This window comes from Macrobrachium nipponense, chromosome 43 (assembly GCF_015104395.2).
Source record: "Macrobrachium nipponense isolate FS-2020 chromosome 43, ASM1510439v2, whole genome shotgun sequence".
Taxonomy (NCBI): domain Eukaryota; kingdom Metazoa; phylum Arthropoda; class Malacostraca; order Decapoda; family Palaemonidae; genus Macrobrachium; species Macrobrachium nipponense.
Genome location: NC_061104.1, coordinates 29763241 through 29773240, shown reverse-complemented (window position 1 = coordinate 29773240; position 10000 = coordinate 29763241). Strand labels below are relative to the sequence as shown.

Below are 10000 nucleotides of genomic sequence, written 5' to 3'. Positions count from 1 at the left end.
CCTTACAATTCGCTTCTTAGGCCCAGTGATGTTTCTGAGTAGCTGGCCAATATTCATATTGGGAATTTTCAAATATGAATATTGGTCAGCTACTCAGAAACATCACTGGGCCTGAGAAGCGAATTATAGGGAAATTCGAAAAAACAATATTTAAAATCATCTCGCTCAATTCTGCCATTCTTTTTAACAGCATTTGCCTAAAAGAGGGTCTTCTACCAAAATAATAATAATAATAATAATAATAATAATAATAATAATAATAATGTAATTATTTCAATCCTTTTCATTCATTACGATAGCTTAAGTAGATTATATCATTATTCTCAATGTTATTGTTATTAGAATTATTATTATTAGTAGCAGTAGTAGTAGTAGTAGTAGTAGCAGTGTTGTATCATCATCATCCGCATCCTATTACTTTATTACTTAAATTATTATTGTTATTGTTTTTAGTATTGACTAATGTCATCATTATCCCTCTTTCTTTGTAGCGTTATCATTATTGTTATGAGTATTAAATACAGAGGAGTTGGTGGTGATTCACGAGGAGTAATTATTGAAATCATAAATCATAATTATTCTCATTATTATAAATATGTTAGTGAAATACGTGATGATCAGTTACAAACCAGTCCTCCATCATCCGCAATCTCTCTCTCTCTCTCTCTCCTAGTTTCATTGAGATTCTTGTCATTCTTGTTTATTACGTACTAAAACATTCCCTTGAAGAAGTAGAGAAAAAGAACAAGGCAGAAGCTCGGACAAAAGTTTGGGCTAAGAGTTTTCACAGGTTACAACAGCCTGCAAGAATTTATCATCGGCTTAACTCTTCTCCCTCTCTCTCTCTCTCTCTCTCTCTCTCTCTCTCTCTCTTGGAAGTTGGCTTCAGTTCCGCCATCAGGTCAAGGGTGTGGAATGTGACCCTCGGGAGTGACGGGCAAATAGGTGTGGTGACCAAACTGCCGTGTCTCTATAGTGGGTGATGACGCCGGGTGCGGGCGTGGAGTTGACGCTCAGCTGTCGTGACAAAGGGAAATAAAATCACGCCCTCGCTTTTGCTCTTTCTCCCTCGCTGTCTCTCTGATCTTTATAATCAGTCATAAATTTGTATTATTCCCTCCCCAAACCTCTCTTTCTCTCTCTCTTTCTCTCTCTCAGAATTATTCATAAAAGACACATATTATTCTCTCCCCTCCCACCCCCCCTCTCTTTCTGCCTCTCTCTCTCACAGAATTATTCTTAAATGACACTGTCTCCCTTTCTGTCTTTTTATGAAAATAGTCATAATTCTCTCTCTCTCTCTCTCTCTCTCTCTCTCTCTCTCTCTCTCTAAAAACGATTCATATTTTCTGTCTCGTGCGTTGACACCCGTTTACAGTTTCGCTTTATCCTTATGGACTTTCCTCTCTCTCTCTCTCTCTCTCTCTCTCTCTCTCTCTCTCTCTCTCTCTCTCTCTCTTTATTCACTAAACAGTATATTAGCATTATGATTATTCATACTCAAAAGCCAAGTTGAATGAATAACAGTAGAAAATGTGAAATGTATACGTAAGCCAAAGGAAAAATGTACTGCAGCCAAATATCAGGTTCTTTCTAACTTCGTGTTTTAATTTTTTTTCTTTTTAAGTCTCAGGGTGCGTTAAGAAACCCGCTTGTTATGTTAATCTCGGATTACATGGTTCGTAAAACTGTCGTGACAATATCACCGGTGAATTTGGAAGTGCAGAATTTTCATTGGAAATAGAAGACGAAAGCAATTATAGCGTTATATAACTCATCCAAACTTGTATCGTGTACAGCAGGTGACATTAAACCTGAAAGCAGCCTTTTCTTTAGCATTTCTTAGGGAATTTCCATGAATCCCAATGTTTTCATACTTAAAACTGAATATCTTTTTAATACGTGCATGAAACGCGGTAATTGGTGTGGATCTCTATTCTGCTCGCTCACAAGCTAGACCGTCGAATTGAAAGGTTTCATATGAACTGTGTGATTCAATGCAATAACTGAGACTTTTTTTATTTTTCTATTCCATCTCCCAGTAATACGTCTTATATTGGAAAATTTGATATAAAAAGTTGACTAATAACTAGGTTTTTTTCTGTTCTTTTAAAAGCCATTATTTCTCATGAAAAGTTAGAGTGAGAATTTGAGAGCCTTGCAATGGAGTGAAAGAGATGGCTGCTGAGCGATGTGGACTGCAAGTGAAAGACTTGGCGCTAAAGTAGCAGCCCCAACCAGAGAGAGCTTCAAACGCTTATCTAGCATTTGGCAAAGATCCGTTCTCTACTGATTTGTTTCAACTGTTTGTGATATGTACGCGATAAGATGCCAACACATAAACACATATTGGCAACTTATCGCATATAGTTTACAAACATGTTGAAACAAATTAGTCTTCATAAGTGGAGAACGGAGCTTTGTCAGATGCTAGAAAATCGTGTAAAGCATTGGTTAGGACTACTGAAAAGCCAACTTGTATTCAATAAGTTGTCAACTTGCGTTAATGTCATGTTTTACTAGAGGATTAATTGATTTCCATTTAGTGTACAGGAACAAATATAGATGAAGTGTCTGCTAAGAAAATGCTGGAGTATATAACATTATTCACAATTAACCTTGTCAACTGAAGAAATTTCATAAACAAATATGAAAAATATTGAAATTTTATATGAAAAATATTGAAATTTTAACATGTGTGAGGAAAGTCCCGCTCTTTAAAAACTTCATTTGTAACCATGTTAATATTTTGCCGATATCTCTTTTTCTTCTGTAGTTGTTTTTTTTTTCTTTTATCGCAAGGGACTTACGGAGCTCTCATAAACGCCGCACTACTCAGCAGTCTCACGATCGCGACTTGTGACGGAATTTGGAGCGCTCTCTGATGCTGGAAAGCCTACGGAGCGTAAGAACGTGCCAATAATTTCGAACCTCATAGAGACCATAGGGCCACAGACCGAAAACTTTCGCCCGAACAGGGACTCGAACCCTGGACCCTTAGGTTAAAAGCCTAATGCTCTACCGACTGAGCTATCCGGGCTCTACATGGTGTAAAGATAAAGAAACTTTAGAACGATCTGATCACCCACAAAAACTTCCTTACTTTTGCTCTTATCTTTAGTATATGCTTTATCTTTTATCTTTTCGAGTCTTCCTTTGACCAATCATATAACTGTTTGTTCAGGTAAACTCGTTAAATTCTGTTGCAATGCTCACTGCTGTTAAATTTACACAGAACTTTCGTGAACAGATACCTAATTACCTTTTAAAATACAAGTAACTTCACCACATAATGCCGCTTGCACCAGAATGTGAAGATTTGTTGCAAGATGAAAGAATTTTCAAGGTCACCTTGAGACCACCAATGGTCAACAGCACAGGACTTTTTTTATGAGTTCCTTTTACTTTTTATCTTCAATTATGACACTTTCTGGTGTTATTATATCCTCTGTTGTGCCTGGTTTTGTATCCCAATCTCACTAGCATAACCTTGTTTTGTTTCCCTCTATACATGTGATTAAAACATAAGTTATTATGTTAAACACTAATACAATCTTACCTTCTATCCACTTGTACTGTAGGTTATAAAAGTTCTATAACATCTAAAATAATTGGGTTGTGCACACCTTTATGCCCTCTGTTATATCCCGATTTCATATCCTTTTACTACCATTGTCAGTAATATTCTTCCCATATTCTTTAATTGGTGCTGTTATAAACCTTGTGTTCTTTCCGGTCTAACTCGACCATATAACCTAGTTTGTCATATTTTTATAAAAGCTATTAAAATCATAAAGTCGGCATTGATTTGAACTGAAAACATGCCTGTTATTATCATGTGATTTCGTAGCTTTGTAATTCCTCTCCTTTAAAATGAATTCGTATCCTACTCCAAATTCTATTAAAAGCTGTCTTTTTCCTATAGTACTCGTTATTGTAAGCTGGATTCATATCCTTATCTTTCCGATATTGTAAACAGGACAAGTATCCTGTAAAAGCCACTGTTGCAGTCTGAATTCTTATCCGTTTATAGCTTCCGTTATAACCTAGTTTCATGGAATTTTGTATCTGCCGTTATAACTTAGTTTCATATCCGTTTATACAAGCTTCGGTAGTGGGGCTCGAGTTCCTTCATCGAAAGAGAAGGAGGACCAGTGAGGTCAAGGTATTCAAAGTTTGGACGAGGTAGGCCGGGAGAAAGATTAACAAGAGCTTAAAACCGAAGCCATAGGTCTAGGCGCCCCGGACTGACATCTTATATTATATTGTGAGGAATGACGCCATATTCGTTACCGATCTACACAACGCCTCAAAGAAGCGCCAACGACCAGGATTAAGCCGAAAGAGAGAGGAGTCGATTCAGCCGAGCAACCTTCGGGGAACGTATGTATAGTTTCATTTAAATTATTTCTTCTTGGCGGTTGACTTTCTCTCGCCATTCTAATGGTCTGACGATAAAGGCTTCGACGGTCGTAGACCTACGCTTACATGAGCAGGTCTTATTATCCCTTGCCTAGGCCTATCGAATGAACACACACAAAAAAGCTTTTCAAGTTTGCCGCCGGTAAACTTGATAAGGTTGTACTGTTTAATATTCCGAAGGAGTCACCTGAGATGTAATAGGATATTTCTTTGATTTCGTTCTTCTGGAGGTTGCATCGTGAATTTTGATGGAAATAAGTTGATGTCTGAAATTAAAACAGAAGTATAGCATTAATACAGACGTTGGGGATAATAATATATATATATATATATATATATATATATATATATCTATATATATATATATATTATGTGTGTGTGTGTGTGTGTGTGTGGTGTGTGTATGTGTATGTATATGTGTGTGTGTATGTGTATGTGTATGTATAATTTGTGTGTTTGTGTATATATATATATATATATATATATATATATATATATTAATATATATATATATTATATATATATGACTGGTAAAAGTGTTCTGTAACAACAGAATTCCATCTAATAAAAGGAGCCGCATAACAAACCAAACCAAAATGTAGAGAGAAAAGTACTATATTTTTCAGAAGACTGCTGTCTCTCTCTTCAGGTATATGAATGAGAAAGTTTACAGAAAAGGTGGTATTTATACCAAGAGATTCGTCCACAAGTAAGCCAATTTAGGTCACCCCCCGCTGATAATCTTCCTTTAATCTTCTTAAGCGTTGGTTGAATGAACAGTGCGTCGACGATGTCCGATGTCCAATTCCCTTTTGAGATGTTCATTACCTGCTTCTCTTTTATTAAGGCCGATTCCATCATTTGACTCTTGTACCGGCAGTTGCTGCTATAAATTACACGTGACATATTCCAGTTTATTCTATGGTTATGTTCATTTATATGATTGAAAATAGCCGAGTTCTGTTGTCCATACCTAACTGACCGTTTGTGTTGTATTAATCTCTGGGGAAGTGATTTACCTGTAAAATCCGATGTAAGATTGGTCACAGTCCTGGCATGGGATCTCATATACCCCAGAGTCTTTGGGCGATGTCTTTTGTTGGACGTTAATCAGGGATTTGGCTAAGGTATTTGGGTAGGTAAATGCAAAAGGGTTGGATTTCCAAGGGTGTGAGTTACTCTCTTAATAATCGTCTCCAGGTGGGGAATTTTTATTTTATTGTTGGGTGTGTCTCGGTCTTGTCTTTAGGGGGTCGGTAGAAAATTACGTTTGCTTTTTGAATTGCTTTCTCAATTATATGGTCAGGATACTTTAAAGATGAAAGTTGCTTGCGAATTAGTTCAAATTCTTTTTCCAGGAAATCTGGGGAACAAATTCGTAAGGCTCTTAAGAATAGGTTGCTAGCTAGACCTATCTTGATAGTATTGTCATGATAGCTAAAGTAGGGTGAATATATGAAAGTGAGAACGTTGGTTTTCTGTATAATGGTAAATTTTTATTCTGTCGTGTCTCTGATTATTAAACATCAAGAAAAGGAATTTTGTTGTCTGTTTCCCATTCAACTTTAAATTTGATGCTGGGCACTAATTCGTTTAATTTTGAGAGGAATTCATTAAAATTACCCCACTTTATTATCCCAAAATGTTAGTATGTCATCCACGTATCTCATCCACAGCATGTTTTTGGGTTTTATTGCATTTATTACTGTAGTTTCAAAGTATTCCATGTACAGATTGGCTAAAAATAGGACTTAAAGGACTACCCCATACTACACCGAAGAATTTTTGCTTGTAGAATGATTCCCCGAATGAAAATACGTTATTAGATGCACATAATTTCAACTAACTTTATTATTTTTGTTCATTCAACCAACGCTTAAGAAGATTAAAGGAAGATTATCAGCGGGGGGTGCCTAAATTGGCTTACTTGTGGACGAATCTCTTGTATAAATACCACCTTTTCTGTAAACTTTTCTCATTCATATACCTGAAGAGAGAGACAGCAGTCTCTGAAATATAGTACTTTTTCTCTCTACATTTTGGTGTTTTTATGGGCTCCTTTTATTAGATATATATATATATATATATATATATATATATATATATATGATATATATATATATATATATATATATATATATATATATATATATAATATACGTGTTTGTGCGTGTATTTGTGGACGTGTACAGTATATTCGCTAATGGGAAAGGCATTATTAATGATAATCTTTATTACTGATAACTCCACGTATACATTGACACAAGGCAGGAAAATTCAATTTGTACTCGACATTGAGACTTTCATACGAAAGAGAAGCTATACGAAAAAATAAAAAAAATAAAAACTACTGATTACGTCATTCGGACACAGCTTCTGTGACTCCCGAATTTCAGACACCTGACATTTGATGCATACATACCAACATACATACATGACATGTATGGTTCACATTTCTGTTGGTTATTCCATACCCTCCGCTATGCAGGCTAAAATATTCCGTGTAACAAAGTGCACTGTAGGAATTGCTTAGATTCTGTGCAAGGTCCCTTGGACCCATAGCTGCAACCCCTTTCATTCATTTTACTGTACCTCCGTTCATATTCACTTTCTTCCATCTCACTTTCCAGCCTCTTCTAACAATTGTTTCATGGTGCAACTATAAGGTTTCCCTACTGATACATATTTCAAACTTTTCACTCTCAATTTCTCTTACAGCGCTGAATTATACCTTTCAAGCTTTTACTCTCAATTTCACTTGCAGCGCTGAAATACCTCATATGTCCCAGCGCTTGGCCTAACTCGTAGGTATGGCATTCCATTTCACTCTTTAATTCGAATGTCAGTTTGTCCGTCAGACAGCCACCAAGATATCCTCCCATCTCTGGTCTTATTTTAGTATGAGTTGAAAGTACCATTTATATGAGATAGGAGCCACAACCTACCCCAAACCCGTCCCTTCCATCCAGGCCTGTGGCCCGTGCAAGTGTTGAAACACTCATTTTATTCTGAAGAATTCTACTTAGCTAATGACGGAACATTCTCCTTATATGAGCGTTCATTATGAGTGGTAGTATAATAGATATAGTATCTACTTAACGCACTGTATCACCTCCACATATTAAAACACAGACACAACACACACACACACACACACACACACACTCACAAAAGGCGTGAAAGCAGAGATATTTTTGTGCGATTCAAGTCGCTAATTCGATTCAACGGCTGCCACGACCGTTCGTCCTGTCTCTGATCTCTATTCTGGCCGACGCAGGCGCCTTCGAATTTACGTAATATCTCGTCTTCCTCCAGAGGCTGTGACGAATGTATTTAGTTATTCATTATGGATGACCTCGAAGCCGTGGCAGCAAAGCGTGTGATTCATCTTCGGAGGTCGTTAATGAATTATAAAGATTATATGCGGACCGTCAGAAAGATATATGAATTAGCTTGCGCTGATGCTCGTAACATTTTATGAGGTTTTATTTATTCCTTTTCTTTTTTGCGGACGACGTTAATTTACGCAGAGAGAGAGGAAAAAAACTATGTTTAATGGTCAGTAAAATAAGATTTGGCTTGCGGAAGATTTAGATTAACCAAATAAAAGTAACGATGTGTCCAGTAATTAGTAAAGGAAGACGTAGCAGCTTAAATCTTGAAAGGCGGCCAGATCCTCGAGAATAGAAGAATCATATATGTATTTTCTGAAAGTGACAGTCATCGCCCACCAAAATTGTTCATCATTCATACTTGACCAAAGCCAGGATAAAAGGGAACGTGGCTGACGAGTAAAAAAGAAGAAGAAGAAAAAAAAACACACACACAAATGAAAACAATAAAGGTTTTTAAAATGGAAAATTGTTAGGTGACCACAAGTGATGTTAGACGAAATTGACGGTTGAACTCCCTTTGCCACGGCTGAAAATTATGATGGGTATCGGGATTGTGACTGGAGCGGCAATAGGTCACGATGAGGCCAATAATGTGAGAGAAATGTTATTTTGCGCAACATGAGAAACACGCCAGTGAATCCGAGGCAAATTTACGAGTGCAAAGTCCAGTTTTCGTCTTGTCTCACCTTTCTGGGTCACCAGTTTGAAGAAGAAGAAGAGTAAGAAAAAGAAGAAGAAAAAAAACAAAGATCAGTAAGCGCAACTCCAAATTCCTCCTTATCGATCATAATTAAATTTTCAGTTTGACGTACTAATTATATTACACAAAAACAATGTGAGGAGAAAAGGGCGTAATCGCCCTAAAGATCCTCTGCGAAGGAATTTGCACACAACGCCAATTTTATTTAACAGAACGAAATAAAGTTCATGTGAGTGTGAAGGAGACAGAGAGAGAGAGAGAGAGAGAGAGAGACAATATTTTACCGCTTATGAGGGAGAATATGTGTATGCATTGAGATGTACATGATGGTATGTTTATGAAGGCGAAAGGGAAAGAGAAAGGGTGTCATTTCCTAAACAGTGGCAAGTGATTTCATGAACTAAGAACCTTGTTCAGCAAGTGTCTCACAATACAATTTGTCAATTGATAATGTAGGAGTATATATATATATATCTATATATATATATATATATATATATATATATATATATATATGTACAAAGAATAAAACCGTGATGATTATACGAACAAAGTTACAGCCACGAGGCAAAATTGAAACGCTGGAGATGTTAAGTACTTTCCTCTTATTACCAAGACACGGTCACAGCAAATAAAAATACACAGAAGCAAGGGCTTATATAAGTGGTGCGTACAAGTCATAAGGGCATACAAAAAGTTCGGGAGGTCACAGAACAGTCAACAGATTAAAATCGAAATCTACTTATTGGTAATCTTCTTTATTCTATATTCCAATTCCTTCTGGAACATATGTTTCATGATCGGGTCGAAAGAAAATAATCCTTGACTCACATTAAAATTATCCACCTAGGTTAACTGAATCAAAACGGATTCTAACAAGTTTTTATGGGCTTTTTATACATGAGAACGCATCCTGTTTTAACAGAAGAATTTATTTACAAACACACACATACATACACACATATACTATTATACTATAATATATATATATATATATATATATATATATATATATATATATATATATATATATATATATATACATACATATATATTATAATTATCACATCGAACCGTGATTCGTTTTTATATATAAATGATCACGGTTCGATGTGATAATTAATCATAACAAAAGGGTACGTGCTGTCAAACGCTCGAATTGGCTAACATGGTTGAGCGGGGTTTCATATCGATTCTAATTACGAAAGCACCGAGTTCGAGGGTGATTTGTAAGGTCAGAATCGCTATAAACTTATAGTGTCCTCTGTGGCTGATTGGATAGCGTCACTGTCTGTCCTGATTTCGTTCCCGTCCACTTGGACGGTGGTTCGATCCCCTGGGGGGACGAAATTATTATATCAACTAGAAAATTCCCCTTCGGTACATATATGAAAATATATCAATTCCGAGGTAGAGTGAATTTAGATATTTAAGGACATTTGTAGCTCGAATGATATATATATTATATATATATATATATATA

General features: G+C 36.2%; 1 non-coding gene across 1 annotated transcript; it reads right to left on the bottom strand.

Annotated features, from left to right (window-relative positions):
* Positions 1 to 2967: 2967 nt before the first annotated feature.
* On the bottom strand, positions 2968 to 3040 carry Trnak-uuu (transfer RNA lysine (anticodon UUU)). The gene has a single exon. It is a non-coding gene; the product is annotated as a tRNA-Lys (tRNA).
* Between the last annotated feature and the right edge of the window lie 6960 nt (positions 3041 to 10000).